Source organism: Equus caballus, chromosome X (genome assembly GCF_041296265.1).
Source record: "Equus caballus isolate H_3958 breed thoroughbred chromosome X, TB-T2T, whole genome shotgun sequence".
NCBI classification, from domain to species: Eukaryota; Metazoa; Chordata; class Mammalia; order Perissodactyla; family Equidae; genus Equus; species Equus caballus.
This window is the reverse complement of record NC_091715.1, coordinates 12,502,451-12,521,937: the sequence shown is the minus strand read 5'-3', so window position 1 is coordinate 12,521,937 and position 19,487 is coordinate 12,502,451. Positions and strand designations below refer to the sequence as shown.

Sequence of the window (19,487 nt, the reverse complement as noted above, 5' to 3'; positions counted from 1 at the left end):
GCCACATGTGTTATTTGAAATTTTCTAGTAGCCATATTAAAAAGTAAAAAGAAATGGATGAAATTAATTTTAGTGATATATTTTAACACCATATATCTAAAATATTATAATCTCAACATGTAATCAATATAAAAATTATTAATGAGATATTTTTTCCCATATTAAGTCTTTGAAATTTGGTGTGGATTTTATACTTACAGCACATCTCAGTTGAAACCAGCCGCATTTCAAGTGCTTAATAGCAACACGTGGGAGTGGCTACAGTATTGGACAGCACAGCTCTAGATTCTGTATAAAGGGGGCGTGCAGATCCACCACTTGCTTATGGTAGAATCCCTGGGTATAATTCACAGAGGACAAGTATATATATTACAACCTTATAGCATCTCATGTTTGGTTATGCACATTTTTGTGTTTGAGGTGAAACCAGTATAGAAAAGCCATATATGAGGCTTGCTTTTGGGTTTAGTAATCTGTCATCTTGCTGGTTTTTTCTGGTGGCTTCCCAGGTACCCTAGTCCTACATTGGCCTCTTGTTTTTGAGAAAGCACTTGTTTCTCTCTTCCTTAGAACTCTCCGGATGCTGAACAGCGTTCTTAAAGAGAAGAAAGACACGAGTGAGTTGGGTTTGCCGTTCTAGCATTTACCACTTTCTACTAAGGACCACTAGAGGGGAAATTTACTTGGCAGTAAGAATATTTTAAGTAATACTAAGAATATTTTCAAGTAATGAGTATTTTCTGCATTCAAAGGAGAATAAACATTGACAGCCAAATCTACTAAATGCCAATGTTATACTTTGACATTTTGTCTTTGGTTGGGTACAGTTTAGAAAATAGGCAGACCACCTAGCAAGCTTCAGATGGAAGCTACTGTTGATCAGAAAACTTGGCCTTTCTAATCATTAGGACTAAAGAAAACGGAACCTTTTAAGAAAGAAATGTTGTGACACATGGAGAATTCAATTCATCAAACATTTTTTTGAATCAGCTTTGCCAAGAGGGTGCTAGACGGTAGATTTTGAGCCTTGTGTTCCAAGAATTCAGTCGGATGTTAGGGGCTGATAGGAAGAGATTCACACACAAGTAACATCTGAGTCTTTTAAGAGTGTTTCAATGGAGGGTAGAATAATGCCATGGCATCTCACCGGGGAGGTGAAGACATGGATCCAAGGCTTTCTACATTACTGAGAGAAGCTACACACACATGTGGACATGCACAAGAATGATTTCCTACAACCTAGGATAGCCTTGGGTAGATTTGGCGAACTGACGTGTTTTATGAAGGGATTCTATGTAACAATACTGAGGCTTTCAACTGTTGAATGGACAGTGGGAAACTCAGTCATGCTATGCAGTTGGGAATTTATTATATTTGTAAATTGCACTAGAATCCCTCTCCATGGCTTTCCTAAATCCTGGCTATGTCCGGCTTGATAATAAATAATTGTATATTAGTGTAATTATTTTCTAGTCTAAAACAGAATAATGGCAACCTAGGAAGCCTGTAGCAGGCGGGGAGCCCATAATGCTAATGACCAGATCAAACTTGTTTTAAAATGTCAGTTAACAAAGCCAAACCATAATTGTGGAGCAGAAAATCCTTCAAGTGGTTACATAAATGATGCCTTTCTTAACTTAGAAGTGAGATTTAATGTTTATTGGACGTTTGTTTTGAATTTAGCGTATAGTCCGGGTCTGTTGATCTCAACAGCGCATTAATTCAGACTAGTTACGTTTCAAGTGCTCCTTAGCAGTTCTCTCTGATATGCCGGACTCTGGCTGGTTGCACAGAAATAGGAAGCCTAGTGTCCAGAATTCATCCTTAGTAAAAGTATGTATATTTATAATGTTGCTTCTGTCTTTATTGATTAGCAGAACATGAAGGCAAGACCAACCTTAAATTATGGTTTGTATCTTGCAAAGCTGCGATTCACCAAAGAGCCAAAGCACCTTTCATGGAGAAGCAATACCTTTTTATTTAAGAGAAATGAGGCTGAATTCTCAGACAGAATACCCCCCGCCCAGGCATGGGCAAACTGCCTGGTCAAGGCGGCTGCCCTGGAAAACTACTGAACTGAATTAGATAGAAGGCAGCCTCCAATATCCCAGCATCTCTCGATCAGGGTGTGGTAGAATTTTCCTGCGTTCATTTTCTCTGTGATTAATCTGGAGCCGTACAACATGGATTGGCTAGTTTGGCAATGACGGTTATTTGCTCTTGATATCTTTCTGGTCTTAGAGAAACAGCTCAGTTTAAACTCAGTTCAACCCAGGCAGAAAGAAGAATTCAGAAAGATCATCAAAGGAAAAATAACATGTAACCTAGAATACCTCACGGAAATACAGCACAGATCAGGTAAACTCTCGAGGTATTTTTATTTTGTTTTGTCTTGTTTTCTTTGATTCCTTGATTGCAACTTCACTCTTACGCCATTCAGAAACTCAGGAAGGCAACCAGGAGTTAAACCACTTAGAATTTAAATCCTAGAAACAAGGTTTATTACGAAGGCAAAACTGCCGTTGGTGAGATCCCACAGCTGTGAGAAAAGGCAGAGTGCCTGCAGATTGGCAACCCAATCAAGATAATTTATCGTCCACTCCTGAGGTTTTCTTTAGCTCTAAATTATTTGATGCTTAAAGAGAATAGTGAAGGGGGTAAATACGGTGTCATACACTCTTCACATATCAGAAAATGTCTTTTTTTATAAGACATCTCTTTTTTCCTCCACGAGACACACCTGTAAGTGACTTTATTAGGCAAGGGAGCAAATCTGGCTGTTGAAAACTTTTTAAGCCCTTCTGCCATACATTATTTAACCTGAAGAAATCTTATTTTAGGATAACTATTAAAGATAAAGTGGTAAAATGATACATCACTTACATGTAATATAACTATATGAAAGGTAATAAAAGTTTAAATCATTTATATGTAAAATAGTTATATGAAATAATTTTAAAAAGCAATTCATTGCAAAAACATTGAGAATATTAACAATGGTTATCTTTGGGTGGTGGTGAAGGTGGGTGAGTTTGTTTCTTTTTCTAATTTCTTTTATTTGTTGGAGTCATCCAGAATGAGCCAGTACAACATTTAGCTTTTGTTATTTATTTAATTAAAAAAAAATCTCTGACACAGAGAGCTTAGTTCATCACACATCTCCTTTTGTGGCTCGCTATCCTTCGTGGTCAGTCCAAGGCCCCTGATAGTTTTCTGTATTCCCCTTCCACCATGTTCTCTTTTTATTTTTATTATTACTTGTTCTATTTTTTAAATTGATTTTTTATTGAGGTGACATTGGTACCACCACGTTCTTGAAAAGGTATATATCCCTGAAACATCGACAGTGTTGTTTTGTGCATGTTTATGTCTTTATATAAATGGCACTGCGCTACAATTCTTATTCTGTTTTTTACTGTTATCACTTAACACCATGTTTTTAAAGTCTATCCCTACTGCTTTATGTACATTTAGTTCATTGCTTTGGGCTGCTGCTCTGTATTCCTTAGTCGGAGCCATTACATTCACTTGTGTATTTCTTGAGTTGCATCCACCTTCCTGCTAACACAAACAATGCTGCAAAGAATATCCTTGCACATGTGACCTAATGGAGCTATATGTGAGCTTCTCTGGAATACACATAGCCAGGAGTGGAATTTCTGGGCCACGGGAAATAGGCACGTTTACTTGAGTCAAGACCAGCCAGGTTGCTTTTCTGGAAAGTGGCCGTAGCAGCCTGTCCACATTTCCATCAGCAGGTCAGGAGGGTGCCAGGTCCCCTCATAGGCACTAAGTATTATCCACCTTTCTAATTTTTGCCTGTCTGATGGGGGCAAAGTGGTGTCTTGTTGTTGTTTTGACCTTTCTCTGATTGCTGGTGATGTTAGCCATTTTGATCTCCACCTTTGTGGATTGCCTCTTTTTAATCTTTGTTTTTTTTCTCTTTGACTTCCTGACAAAAAAAAAAAAAGTATATAAGGTCATCACACCCCGATTCCTCAGTTTTCTGCCTGACGACACTGACGTTAAGTAGCGGGAGGGACAGTCCATGCCAGGACACCCTGGAGTGACCTTCCCCTTGGCTGTGGGCAGGTCCTAATTCACTGTCTCTTTGGAGTTGAGGTGTCTTTTTTCTTTCTTTAGTTTCTGTAGTCCAAACATTAGTACAAATAAACATTTTTACACAGAAAAAAAGTATTTAATAGCTTTGTTGAAATAGAATTTGCCTACCATATAATTTACCCACCTAAAAAGCATTCTTTGGTTTTTAGTATATTCACAAGGTCGTGCAACCATTAGCACAGTCCATTTTAGAACATTTTTATCAGCCCAAAAAGTGGCTGTTCCTTGAGCTCAAGGAGACACGCTTAGGTTGGGCACTCCCTATGACCTTGCTGAACAAAGGGTTCATTTATGAAGCCCTGGTTTCTGCCTTCCACAGCTTGGTTGTTCAGCTTCCCTTTGAGTATGTGAACTTCCTCAGTGTCTTTCCAATGAGTTCTCCCACAGCCCACGCCCTCACTTTGCGCTTATTGCCAATTGCATTGGTTTCTGTTTGCTTGCTATCAAAAGAACCCAAACTAAGTCAGAAATTTGTACCTAGAAGAGAGATTTTGCAGGCAACAGACTTTAGAATGTGGAACTGATTGAGTTGTGAATGGCAGAGCCCTCCATTTTTCTATAATAAAGGGCAGCAAAACCATTTATCGGACTATGGTTTGTCGTCTCCTGGGACTGTGCATCTACCTGTAAGATGTCTGGATGTTTCCCAGGGTGGGCTGCTTGTCTGCCTTTCTCAAGGTGCTTTAAGAGAGAGAGCTAAGCTTTGGTTCTAGATGATCCATTTGAAAGTAGGGAATAAGTCTGGCGTACAGCTCCAGTAAGAAAGCGTACATCCTGGCCAATGACCTGATTTATCAAGGGTCCGCCCATCATGCTCCTTTATGAAGTGGGCTGCTAAGATGGTACCATGCTCAGGAGCGGAATCCTCCCACTGCGTCTTTCAGGTGGGATCTTGGCAGACACTGGGTGAAGGAAATCCTATAGGCACAACCCGAGTTGATCAAGGACCTCTCTCCACTACTAGGGGAGCGAATCAGCAAGTGGACATTCATAGAGGATGGTCCAGGAGGATCATGTCCATGTTTGAGATGTTTATTGAACATTTTTGGTCCCTCCCTCCTCATGTTGTATATCGGATATCATTCAGCCCTCAAATTGCAAGACCACGAGACCCCACATCTCATCCTGACCCGAGCCATGGACATCACCAATTGATACTTGACTTGAGAGCCTGATGGGGAGAGTGGCTGTGATTTTCAGTTGTCTCCTAAATGCAAAGGGTGTCAGTTTATTTTCGGTTGTACGTGGAGTAGCTGCACTATGTTAGGTGGTAACATTTAAAAAATGTGTGCACAGGAATAAAGGGGTGTGTGTGTGTGTGCGTATGTGCATGCATGTTCACACTAAACTACCAAGGATAGACTGTGGTATATATTTATTATTTTGTCTTCCCAGAGCAGGTTTCTGTATTAGTCAGGTTTCTGAGGTGATAATGCTACATAACAGCTAACCCCCCAAACCTCAATGGCTTACAAAGGCAAGCATTTATTTATCACTCATGGGTCTGTAAGTGGTTGCAGCTCTGCAGCACTTGGCTTCTGGCTGCAGGGAGGTTTCTTGTCTGCTCCATGAATCACCAGTGGCTACTCAGGGTGTGTTCTTCTCATGGCCAATGGCAGAAGTGCAAAAGAGGCCAAGCCAAACCAAATCAGTGAGGGTTGGGATTTATTCTCTGCCCACAGTAAACCCTGGTAATTGAGAGAAGAAAGGAAGAACTGAGAACAAATAATCCATTCTACCACACTCCTGCTTCTTCTGAGAAATCAACTATGTGATTTAAATGTGTTTCCTCTTAGCAGATTGCATCATGATCCATTCAGTTGCTTCTGTTAGAAGCCTAGGATATAAAAGAAGGTCCGATTGGGAAGGGAGGAGCATTTGTCCAATTTCAGATATATTGCATTTGAAGTGACTACGGGATAGTCAGAGAGATGAGGAAACTGTTGGCTATAAAGATCCAGAGTGGTTGTTTATTTTCCCACTCAAGCTCCCCCAGATTTTGTGAATGGGGCTGATGACGAGTATTACTGGTTTCTTAGAGTCCTCTCCACTAAGATCTCCTTATGATGTAACCCTCGCAAAGTTACTCTGGATTCTGAACCAGGCCTGGTCCTATTGCCTTTCATATATAACTCTATGAGTTATTAAATGTCAAATCGAGGTTCTCTGTGTGAAATTCCCATGCAGATTTTTATTACTTCAGAGAAGTTATGTGACTGAAGGGCATTGGCAGGTCATATTTTTCAGTCTAGACCTGCTTTAGTCCACCATTTGTAAAGATTCTCCTGAAAAACGATTTTCTGTGTTTGTGTAAATACACTTGAGTCATCATATCTCGTGCAAATTGTCTGTATTGATTAATGGTCTCTTGTTTGCTTCCTTTTGCTTGTTGTATTTATAGCTCACATTACTTATAATTGTTGGACAACATAATATGGACCAGATGGCTTCATTATTCTCTGTTACACATTTTGAATTTTAAATGTTGTGTTGGACTGCCTGTCAGTGGCCAGCTGTGTCCCGGAGGAGATGATGAGGCCAGACCGCAGTTCAAAGATCCTGGCTAGATACCATGGACAGTAAGTGCTGTTGAGGTGGTAGCATTTGAGGTTTCCTTTGGCCTCTCTACCCTTGGTTTCACTTGGAAATTCAGATGGGAAAGCCAGGGAGTGACAGACTGTGCATCAAAGGCCTTCTGAAGCATTCAGCTGGCCTATGATTGCATTGTGTTTGAAAAGGCTCTTTACCAATAAGCCCACATAATTTATTATATGTTAGGAATTTTGGCTATAGCTACTAATATTTAAAAATAAGAGGATCAGTCAGGGGCCCAGCAGGAAATGGGTGGTATACTCAGATAGGATAATTGAGGAATGGTTACTTAAGGGACCATTTACAACAGTATGGGTTAAGGAAAACAAGGTACAGTGCTGTAACATTCTAGACTTGAATGGGCAAGAGGAGGGAGAGCCCAGAGAGAGCAGCTTATAGCTACAGGAGAGGATGACTGGGCTACAGGGTGTGCAGACATTTGGCCAAACGCCACCTGCCTGACTGCTGAGCTGGGACAATGCTCTTTTCTAGCCTCAGACTCAGTCTGAAACGTTGGTTCTTCTTGGGTCTTGAGCTTGTCAGCTTTTGGAACAGAACTTACATCATTGGCTCTCCTGGTTCTCAGGCCTTCAGACTCAGACTGGAACTATACATCGGCTCTCCTGGGTCTCCAGCTTGCTGACTAACCCTGCAGATCTTGGAACTTCTCAGCCTCCATAATTACGTGAGCCGATTCCTTATAATAAATCTCTCTCTCTCACACATACACATGCGCATGCGCACACACACACACACACACACACACACACACACACACACAGACACACACACATACACACACACACGCACATATCCTATTGGTTCTGTTTCTTTGGGGAACCCTGACCAATACAGAGGTCAAGGCAGCACGTGCTGTGGCCTTTCTTAGAGGGACACATAAACAATCCTGGCAACCAGGCAGAGAGGGAGCTAGGGGAGTAAATACCTGAATCCCACCCTTCTCCCTGGTGCCTCCAACTGGCTGAACTGGCCTGGAAGTGATAAAACAAGGGAGCCAGTTCGTGCAGTCTTTAAAGAGTTTGGGACACAGAAAAGGATGAAAAGTGGATCTTGAGGGGCAAATGGAGTCTTTCCAGATAAGTTTCTACAACAATTATTGTTACCACTTTCTTGTATATCCTCCCAGAGGTATACTATGCATACAAAAGCATATATGGAGATGTTGGTATTTTCATGATATTTCACACTGTTCCAAAAATATCACTTTGATGGCTGTAGGATGTTAAAAAATCTTTTACAGGGGCTGGCCCCATGGCCAAGTGGTTAAGTTCGCGTGCTTCGCTTTGGCAGCCCGGGGTTTCGCTCATTTGGATCCTGGGCGTGGACATGACACTGCTCATCAGGCCACGTTGAGGCAGCGTCCCACATACCACAACTAGAAGGACCCACAACTGAAATATACAACTAGGTACTGGGGGGATTTGGGGAGAAAAAGCAGAAAAAAAATCTTTTATGATGAAATAGTCTTATATAGAATAGGTGTAACACTTATATAACATAAAAGTAGGACTAAAATAAACACTTGTGTACTCCTCCATCCTGCTTAAGAACTAGAATACTACCAAAACTTCTGAGGACCACTGTGGGCACCTTCCCAACTGTATTCCTTCCCATGAAGGATGATCATTATTTTGAATTATATTATCACTCCCTTGTGATAATAATTTTGTTATCATGTTTCTGAATATATATGTATTCCCAAATAATATATTGTCAAATATGTATGATTTTGACATTTATGTGCTTTCAAACTGCATGTAGACTTCTGAGAATTGATTTTTATACTTACCTTATAATTTTGAGATCCATCCAAGTTGATAAATGTTATTTAAATTTTTGTTGCTGTATATTGTCCCATTGTGTGTATATGCTATAATTTATCTATTTTACTATCAGTGAACATTTGTTATTTGTCATTTCAATTTTTTTGAGTACCGCTATCCAATTTCCATGCACATATGTGCATGATTTTCTCTAGGATAGATACCTGGGAGGAAACAAGATGGGTGACAAGGATTATCTTCAACTTTACAAAGTAATACCATACTATATTCCAAAGCTGTTTTTCTAATTTTCATCCCCCACGGCCAGTGTATTAATTTTGTTGCTCCATATCCTTGCCAAACACTTAATTTTTGCCAATCTGACAGATACAAAATGATATCCCATTTACATGGTCTGATTACTAATGAGTTTGAACATCTTTTCATATGATTATTATCCATTCATTTTTCCTTTCTTGTGAAATATCTGTTCATGTCTTTTCCTATCTTTAAGTTGACTTTTTCTTCCTTATTGACTTGTAAAAGTTCTTTATATATTCTGAACACTTATCTTTTGTCAACTGTGTTTCAAACATCACAGTCACAATGGAAAAGATTGATAAATTAGACTTCATTAAAACTTACACTTTTGATCATGAAAACATGACATTAAGAGAGTGAAAAGGCAAGGCACATAATATGAGAGATATTTTCTTTACATATATTGAAGGACTGATATTCAGTTTATTAAAAGCTCCTTTGAGTCAGTGAGAGAAATACAGACATCTCAATTTTTAAAAAGAGGAAAAAGACTTGAACAGGTACTTCATGAAAGAGGATCTCTGAGTTGCCAGTAAACATATGAAAAGGTGCTCAGCTCATTAGTTCTTTTGGGAAATGCAAATTTAAGACACAAGGAGAAGCCACTCTGTGCTCCCCAGATCCTAGCACTAGGAAAACTCACCATGCTAAGCGTTGGCAATGATGTGAAGTACCAAAAACCCTTCTTCTCTGGTGGTGGTCGTGGAGCTTCCTACAGCCACTTTGGAAAATTGCTCGTATGTACTAAAGCCGAACCTAGGCATAGATATAACACATAATTCATTCCTAGGTATATACCCAGCAGAAATGCCTACAAAATGTTAATAACAGTATTACTCATAAGAATCACACACTGAAAACATCCCAAATGCCCGTCAAGAGTTGTATATCCATGCAATAAAATGGATGAATCTCATAACTGTGGGGAAGAATGAAAGACAATAAATACAAAAGAGAGCAAACTGTATGATTCTGTTTATATAAAATCCAAAAATGGACAAAACTGATGGTAATAGAAGTAAGGATAGTTAGTTACCTTTGGGGACGGTGATGACTTGGAGTGGACATACTAGGGGCATGTGGGAATAATAATCTTTATCCTGTTTTGAGGGTGAGTACCTGGATAAACTCATTTTGTGGAAATTCATCAAAGTTTCTATTTATGATTTCTGTACTTTTTGGTATTTATGTAACACTTCCATAAGAACTATCCTGAAAATGCCATATGTTTGGAAATGAACAAAAACACATCTAAATAATCATGAATTTAAAAAAACATGATGGAAATATGACTTAATAATAATGACAATCCTGCACATCAAAACTTGCAAGTTAAGCAGTACTATAAGGGACATTTATAGTCTTAAATGTTTACATTGCAAAAGAAGAAAAGCTTAAAAATAGAGTCGTGTCCAAATACAGCAGTAAAACCTTTTTAGAAAAGGATAAAGAAAGCAGTAATAAAAGTAAATGAAATAGAAAACAAAGATACAACAAAAAAACTCAACAAAGACCAAAAATTGGTTCAAGAAAACAAAAAAATAGAGAACACATAAACGACTTTAAGGATGAAAAAGGAGGACATAACTACAGGAGGTCCAACTATGTCCAGTGGAACAGGTTTTGTTTTCTAAAGATCACTCTGCTTGGGGAATGTATTATATAGGAACTTGAGTGGATGCAGGCAGACTAGTTAAGAGTTTATTGTTGTAATCCAGGTGAGATATAATGGTAGCTTTTATTGGGACTAGAGTCTTACTTAGGAAGGATGCTCACATTCTAAGGTTACCCATTTACTTTCTTAATTTTTCTTCTAATCTTTTTATTGTTTTATTTTTACACTTAAAACTGCAATCTTTGGAATTTAAAAAATATGATATCAGGTAGAGCTACAAGTTTTCTTTTTCATATGGAAAGCTATTTATGCTAACACAAGTCATTTAAAAATAAATGGAAATACCACCCTTGTTGTGTATTAAGTTTCCATATTTACTTGAATCTATGTCTGAATTCCCCATTCTTTCTTCTGCCATCTATTTGTCTCTTCCTATGCAGATACAATAACAGGTTTTACCATAAGTTTTAATATCTGGAAAGATAAGTTACTCCCCTCATTATTTTTCTTTAATTTTTCCTTGGCTTTATTTTCTTACATTTATTCTTCTTCTATATGAACTTTAAAGTCACTCACTTGTTAAAATTTCCCATTTTCATGCTGATTGTAATGACATTTATAGTTTATTTTTAGAAGAATTGACACTTGTCTTCCCTTCCAGATATGTGTTCTAACTTTCCATTTATTCAGGCCACCTTTTCTTTTCCATGAGTATAGATAATCAAAAGTTGACTGCAATTATGTTCAGTGTTTTATGTCTTTTATTTGAATATCTGAAAGTAATATTCATTTCACATTATGCAATTTAACAAGCAAATAGTACTCATTTAGTTAGTCACTTAATAGTCTAAACATTTCCAGCATTTCAAGTGTGTCATTTTGAATATGGAAATTTTTCTTGCTCTGAGAATTACTGAAAACCTCTGATTCATGATTAGGTTGAAGAGAAGGAAAAGTATTAAAATTAGATTATTCCATTTTATATAACTTAACAGACGTGTAACTTTTGAGTTTGTTACGCACCATTGTCTCTTTTACGGATGCCCCTTTCCAGCCTTTGATTTCAACATGTAGCAAAGAAATGAGGGAGCAGATTTGGGATTTGAATCAAATTATCTTTGTAATTTCTGAGTGAATCAGGATTAGAAGTTCATCCAGAATTCCTCAACAATCAATAATGAAGCTGCTTGGACATCTAACATCCTCCACTTCCTCCACAACCATCACCTTGATGCTTAGAGAGAAAAGAGGCTGCTTTCATTCAAATAGCAAGACTCCCAATGAGTGGGAATGATCAGAAGATATTCTCAACGTTAGAGGTTTTAGTGAGAGTTTGGTCTGGCAGAAAAAGATGACAGATGCAGCCCCTATTTCTTTTTTAATTTTTATTGAGTTTATGATATTTTACAACCTTGTGAAATTTCCGTTGTACATTATTGTTTGTCAGTTGTGTTGTAGGTGCACCACTTCACCCTTTGTGCCCACCCCCCCCCCTTTCCCCTGGTAGTCACTAATCTGTTCTTTTTGTCTACATGTTTAACTTCCACATATGAGTGGAGTCATACAAAGATTGTCTTACTCTATCTGGCTTATTTCACTTAACATAATACCCTCAAGGTCCATCCATGTTGTTGTGAATGGGATGATTTTATCCTTTTTTATGGCCGAGTAGTATTCCATTGTATATATATACCATATCTTCTTAATCCAGTCATCAGTTGATGGGCACTTAGGTTGCTTCCATGTCTTGGCTATCGTAAATAATGCTGCAATGAACATAGGGGTGCATGGGACTTTTGGAATTGCTGGTTTCAAGTTCTTTGGATAGATACCCAGTAGTGGGATGGCTGGGTCATAGGTATTTCTATTTTTAATTTTTTGAGAAATCTCCATACTGTTTTCCATAGTGCAGCCCCTATTTCTTATTTGGGTTCCCCTACAGAAATAGTTCTGGAAACACCAACAGGCTTGCGCCCTTACCTGAGGCAGAGGGTGTTTGGAGGTGAACGTTGAGGGTGAGTGAAGGGGAAGGACAGAGTTTCGATTAGTTCTCTTGTCTCCAGTCTGGGTCAAGAGTCAGCTGCCCCTTTACTTTGTTTTAACCTCTCCTCACTCCTGCCAAGGACAAATCCAGTTTTATTTAGACAAAACTGCAGCCGAACCAGAAACTGCAAAACTGTGAAAGGGAACTATTTTGGGAAATTCTTTTTCTTGATACCTTTATCTAAAATGAAGCAGGCATGAAAATGTGAGGGGAAAATATGGTATGTTTGGGGGAAGGGATGACAGGGTTAATTTTCAGTGTATTTTAGTTCAAGCAAGATGTAAGTTGGCTGCAGTCACACGGGTGGAGTGGGCTTCTCTATGGTAGTGGATGTCAACCCGGGTTAAACATTAGAATCGCCCAGGGTGATATGGAAAATGCTAGTGCCTCAGCCCAACCCTCGACAAGTTCTTACTCACTTGGTCTGAGAGTGGGCCTGGGGCTGGGTCTGTTTTAAAGCTCCCCAGTAATTCTAACGTGCAGCCAATGTAGAGAACACTGTTTTCGGGAAGTTACCAAGGGTCCAGGAGGATCAGGTTTTTGGACAACATCTTAAGCAAAATCACAGCAAATTTGGCAGGAGATTCCAAAATGATGTGTCAACAGAAAGTTAGACATCTAATAAGATCTTTCATCTTATTAGAGAACAACCAGTGTCCTGCTAGTTAAGTTTGTGGGGTTATTTTTTTCTAAATTGGCCTTTTCATGCAGAAATAATATTTCTACCAAATGAAGAAGAATGTCATTCCCTCACATTTGTTGTTATTCGAAGTCATATCTTGACCTTCCAAAATATAACTATCTAGAAAGATCTGACATAGTATGATCAGCCTTCAGATTGTGGAGCTGTGCATGCCTGCTATTGTTATAAGGTGATTTCCACAAAATGCAATCTCAAAAATAGTCACTTTGGGGTCTTCTTTCCTTCCCAAACATACACGACCATGTTAGTTGCTTCATGAAAAAATCTTTGGGTCTTATTTCAGCCTTAAAGTTATGATTTATGTTGGAATGCAAAAGTCATTAAACCGTTTGGGATTCATTCAATTGCTCGTTCACAGGGCACAGAAGATTGCAGACATTTCTAGTGCCTTGTAGGCCTCTCATTTCTCCCAGCTTCGAAAAGAGTTCTGCTTAATAATGTGCAGATAAAACCAGGATTAAACTCATGCTTCTGATTACTCTCTATTATTGATTTTTAATTAACAAATTATTACATTGGCTATATTCTTGTCACTTTCCTCTGATGCTCCAATTATCCAGGCATCAAAGATCACAATAAAATAACGAGAGAATAATCTTAAAAAATCATCTGGATAACACTGGGGTATTCACAAATGTGATAACATTAGCTCTCCAACCTGTGAGTGTGCCTGCGTGATGCATAGGTCCTTCTTTCCTATGAAAAGTTGAGTCAAATTTTGATTAAAAAAAAAGGATGGTATATCAGTTGGGATTAGTTTGACTCTAACAGAAACTCCCAATAGAAGTTTGAAGTCTGCAGGTCAGTCTTCCAGGCAGGGCTCGTGTGATGGTTCTACTCCACAAAGTCCTCAGAGGCCCAGGCTACTTCCAGCTCTCCCTTCTAGCGTCCCTGGGGTATGGCCCTCATCCAAATGGTCCAAGATGGAGCTAGAGCCATCACATCAACATGTTAAGCAGCAGGATGAAGGAAGGGTGGATGGAGAGATTGGGGAGGGGGAAGAAAAAGGTGAGCTCTTGCTCTTAAATAAGGTCCTCAGAGAGGATCACATGATGGGATCACATTTATATCTCATTGGCTAGAACTTGGTCACATGGCCAGCCTAGCTGAACAGGAGGCTGGGAAATGCAGTTTTTATCCAGTGACCACGTGCTCAGCTGAAAATCAGGAGTTATAAAAGGGAGAGAATGGGTTTTAGGGGACAACCAACGGTCTATGCCTTAGATGGCATATGATGGATTGGATAGTCTCTGGGGAATTACTTTTCTGAGGTTGAATTCTGCTCCACAAACTCTTATTTTCTCTTGGAGACTCCTCTACACACACAATTACTATTCAATTACTTTTCAGGATTTCTTCTCTATGTGTTTTTTGTGTGGGACCACCATGGGAGTTCTATTGAACTCCATAGAAATCAAACTTAAAAGGGATCATCCTGTGGAGAAGTGTATTTACATTCTAACCCATCCCTCATTCACAAAGGCAATTCATTCAGTTGTCTCATGATATTTTTTTTTGGAATGCCTCTAGGACTGATATTACAAGATGGAAAAGGTGGTCACCTAAATGGAGGAATTTGAGAGATGCCATTAAAGGCCTTCCTACAAAAAAATATTTCCCTCAGCCTTTTCAACACATCACCTTAGATTCTATCATTAATAACACATTTCCTTTTAAAATATGAAGTATCTGGGCCAGCACCAGTGGCCTAACGGTTAAGTTTGGTGTACTCCGCTTTGGCAGCCCAAGTTCAGTTCCTGGGCACAGACCTACACCACTTGTCTGTCAGTGGCCATGCTGTGGCAGTGGCTCACATACAAAATGAGGAAGATTGGCAACAAACGTTAGCTCAGGGCAAATCTTCCTCAGAAAAAAAAAGCGAAGTATCTTGGGGGACTTGTAAAGCATTAAGCTCTTTTTAGGGTATTTATGCCTTAATATTAATTAGTTCACTATATACATGAGATCTAGCTGGAATAGGAATTTCAAGAAGTGAGACTAAAGGGAAATATAAATTAGGAACATGACAGGAGGACCTCAGTGGGGCCACAAAGGTGCCCCATCCATATCTCCTGGGCGTCCCTCATTCCAGTATGTACCATTGCTTTCTACTGAAATATAAGGACACTGGTTGGGAATGCTAAAGGGGATCGCCAAAAGAATGGGAGATGGCAGAGCAGACTCCAGTTGAAAAAGATATTTGCACACTTAGTTGATTTTACTTGGAGGAAATCACCATTTCACAATAGAATATTCATATATACTCAAATAAGAGTAAATCATGTTTTGAGACCAAGACTTTATGACAAAGAAAAAAATCATACTGCATTACTGGAAACTCTCACTTTGCCCGAAGCCAAGGTATCTGAATCTGGTATCACTTTTACAGACATTTCCTTTCCTGGTAATGGATTTTTCCCTTACTTCTGCTGATCCATGGGAATTTGTTTGTAAGCCCAGATTGAAAGTGAGAAAGTTCATTGGGATAGGTAATCTGTCAAAATGATAAGAAGAAGCATTGGAATTAAATGTCATCCACAATGTCAGCAAATAGTGAGAACAGTAGTAGGGGACATTTGCTTTGGAAACGATCCTGCTTAGACCAATGGACTGAGATAGAGAGAATTTTAGGCATCAAAATTCCTCTTAACAAGAGTACTACAGTTTGAAAGTCTTGCCTGCTTGTGATAGTCACTGAGACATCTTGATTACTGAGATAGAGAGGTGTTCTACATGAACAGATTAAAATTTGGAGCTGGAGGGTGTGGAGAGCATCCATTTAGGATGGAGAAGAGACAATCACACAGGAGTGCAAAGGAGAGAGAAGAAGAGAGCGGGGAGATGGGAGAGACCCTGGCACTCTCACCTATGACCTCTCCTGGTGAGCTCTTCAACCTTACAAAGGTTGTATTCAGGGGCTGGCCCCGTGGCCGAGTGGTTAAGTTCGCGCGCTCCGCTGCAGGCGGCCCAGTGTTTCATTGGTTCGAATCCTGGGCGTGGACATGGCACTGCTCATCAAACCACGCTGAGGCAGCGTCCCACATGCCACAACTAGAAGGACCCACAACGAAGAATATACAACTACGTACCGGGGGGCTTTGGGGAGAAAAAGGAAAAATTAAAATCTTAAAAAAAAAAAGAAAAGGTTATATTCAAACCAACAAAATGCTCGAGATGAGCGAGTTCCTTTTGTGGGAAGAGGTGAAGGAACCAATCTTCGCATCTGGGGGAACTTGGGACGGATCAGAGACATCACAGTCTGACCACAGGAGCGCAACTCTGGGAATAAGCTGAAATCATGGGGAGAATTTAGGACTGCCCAGGCCATGACATTGGCTGGGGTCTGCGCCTCTTTCTCTCTGGCCTCCTAGGTGCCAGGGGGCCACAGCTGGTGTATCTGAGATGGGTCGAGCATCAGAAAGCACAACTGAGGAGGGGGTAGGAGTTCCTCCAAAATGCTTTTAACACTTTCTTTTGAGTCATTTAAGTGTTGCTCCTTCCTGGAACAGGTAATGGGTTTCAATGGTTTTAGGAATTTCCTCTGGCTTGACTTAAGGCTCTGTGAAAGGAACCTGAAATTGTGCAGTTGTTGGTTACTTGAAAAGTTTTCTTGAAAAATTCTCAGGAAATAGGCAGAAGGCTTTAGCTGACTTGGGGTTCTGTTTTCAGCATCTCATCTAGAAACTGCCTAATTCCGTTTTATCTTCTGTATAATTGTTAAATATTCATTTTCTGTCCATATCTGAAATTCATGAATCATGTTCTTTTCTTTTGCATTTTCCATGATTGATCCTTGTTTTTCAGCCTCAAGAGTTTTTCCTTTTCTTTCTTGTTTTTAATTTCCCAAGAACCTTTTTAGAACTCATTTTTTATCCACCCCTGAAATCCCAACAATTTATGTTGGTCCTCTGAGACCATTGCTATAGGACTCAATGGTGTTCGCTACCTGTTGGGATTGTTTTTACTTGATTTGATTCTGGAATCCTAAAAAAAACTTCTGTTCAGAAATTTGGAGATTTTCTGACGCTGCTTCATTGCCGGTTCTTGCCTGACACAGAGCAGGGGAAGCCCCAAGTGTTCCGCCTGTAGGACCTGCTTCCTGCCACCCCAGCCCCGCCAAATGACTGGAGAGAGCAGGCTTTTCTCAGAACTCCCCCTGTCTGTGCCCTCTCTCAATCCTGTTGTGCTTGCTCCCCCAGAGTTTGAGCTGGAATATGTAGAAAGGAAAAAAAGAAAAAACCTAGGAGTTCAGGAACTCACTTCCAGGTCGTCCCTTAAGACCCGGTCTCCTTACCCAGTCCCCCTGCTCTTCATCCACTGTGGTAGGCAGAATGGTGCCCTCCACCCCCCAAAAAAAAGACACCCATGGGCAAATCCCTGGAACCTGTGAATATGTTACTTTACATGGCAAAAGGGACTTTGCAAAGCTGATTAAGTTAACAATTTTGCGATGGGGAGATTATCCTGGATTATCTGCATGGGTCCAATGTAATCAAAAGGGCCCTTAAAAGAGGGAGGCAAGAGAGTCAGTGTCAGGGAAGATGTAAAGACAGAAGCAGAAGCCAGAGTGATGTGAGGAGGGGACCATGAGCCAAGGAATAGAGGCAGCCTCTAGAAGCTAGAAAGGGAAGGAAAGAAATTCTCCTCAAGAGCCTCCAGAAGGAACACAGCCCTGCAGACCTATTCTAGGCTTCTGACCTCTAGAATGATAATATATTATATTAAATATATATGTTTGTAATAATATTTATATTTTATATAATAAAACATATTAATATATAAAGATAATATGTTTATATTGTTTTAAACCACTAAATTTGTGATAACTTGTTTCAGCAGCAAAAGAAAACCAATATATCTACCTTTCAGAGTCTTCTGGTACTTCCTTTATGGATTTTGTGTAAGGTTTTTTGTTATGATCAGAGGCAGAGATGGAGTGGAATGTACTTACTCCATCTTGAGTGGAACCAGAGTCCATTATTCTTAATTTACAAATTTTTATGACTTTGGACAGTAGGAGCTAACTTGTGTGTCCTGTGGACCCCACCTATTAATCGGAAACTTTCCATGCTTCTGACTCAGCATGATGTGTTGTCTCTTTCATGCTTCAAACTTCGAAACAGCCATTTTTCCGAGGAAAGTATTTAAACTAGTTAAAAATATTTACATTAAAATGTGTATTGAATTTATAAAAAGTCATCATTGAAACCCATCACTGTTCTGGTCCTCTTCTCCTTATAACCACAGGGCAACATGGGGCTCCACCATCCACATTGCTCACCTACCTGCCTGGTGACACCTCCCTCCCTCTGCTTAGGTATCAGCTGAGGGGATTCTGGGGTTCTCCCTCAACAGCCACCCTTACCCGAGGCACATCTGTGCTCTGCGAGGCTCAGTGGAAGCTCACTTGGGCAGAAGTACCCAGAGTGGGAGGCAGGGACAAAGCCTGATTCCAGGTCCTCAGCATCCATCTGACCCCGCACAATGTCTGGCCCACAGAAAGGACTAAATGCATGGGTATTTAACCAAAGCTAACACTTTACAACAAGCTATTCAAAAACACACAGATGTTCCAGAGCGGAGACTGCGGATGAATGCACGTAAGTAAGCAAAAAGTCTCGAATGAGCCAACCCCAGGCAGGCAATCGTGGTAAACACACAGCTCCTACAACACGTCTCGTTGGCTTCAGATCCTGCCCAGTGAGGTGTTATCAAGCCTCCGTAGTGGGAGAAGTAAGGAAAGGTGGGACCTGCTTTAGCATTGGCAGGCAGCCCTTTTCACATCCTATGGGGTGGGGTGCAGAATTTATCTTGGGGAAAGACTACTCTTCTTTGGGAAAACATTTTGAGGGGCTTTTTGATTGTGCAAATGAAAGACCCAGAGCTGAGTCTGGTGAGAGAAGTTGAGAAAATGGGGAACTAAATTACTCCTTTGAAATCTGTCTCATTAAAGAAAGGCGTGTGTTTATGAAAAACAATTTTCTTTTGGTGTGAAAGAATTTTTTGTGAGCCTAGAAATATGAGCTCTTAGGGGGCTGCCACCAGGGGTGGGAGGAGATGGGAAAACATGCTATGTTCCAGGAGGGCAGAAGCATGAAGGCAGTTCAGAGTGACAGCCAGGACATATACACACTCCCTGACAATATTCAGAAATACTTTGGAGATATCTGGACCTCCACTGATGGAAAAGTGATAAATTCCCCAGTCCCAGCATGGCCTCCATATGAAAGTGGAGAAAGAAAATGACGATGGAAGAGTAACGGCAGCATCTAACCCAGTGCCGTCGAAGAGAAATATAATGTGAGC

At 40.0% G+C, this 19,487-nt stretch overlaps 1 long non-coding RNA gene across 1 annotated transcript; it reads left to right on the top strand.

Moving 5' to 3' along the window:
* The first annotated feature begins 2,083 nt into the window (after positions 1-2,083).
* On the top strand, positions 2,084-9,778 carry LOC111771560 (uncharacterized). The gene is made up of 4 exons (XR_002805458.2): positions 2,084-2,358; positions 6,524-6,701; positions 7,301-7,399; positions 7,976-9,778. It is a non-coding gene; the product is annotated as an uncharacterized lncRNA (long non-coding RNA).
* The last annotated feature ends 9,709 nt before the right edge of the window (positions 9,779-19,487 follow it).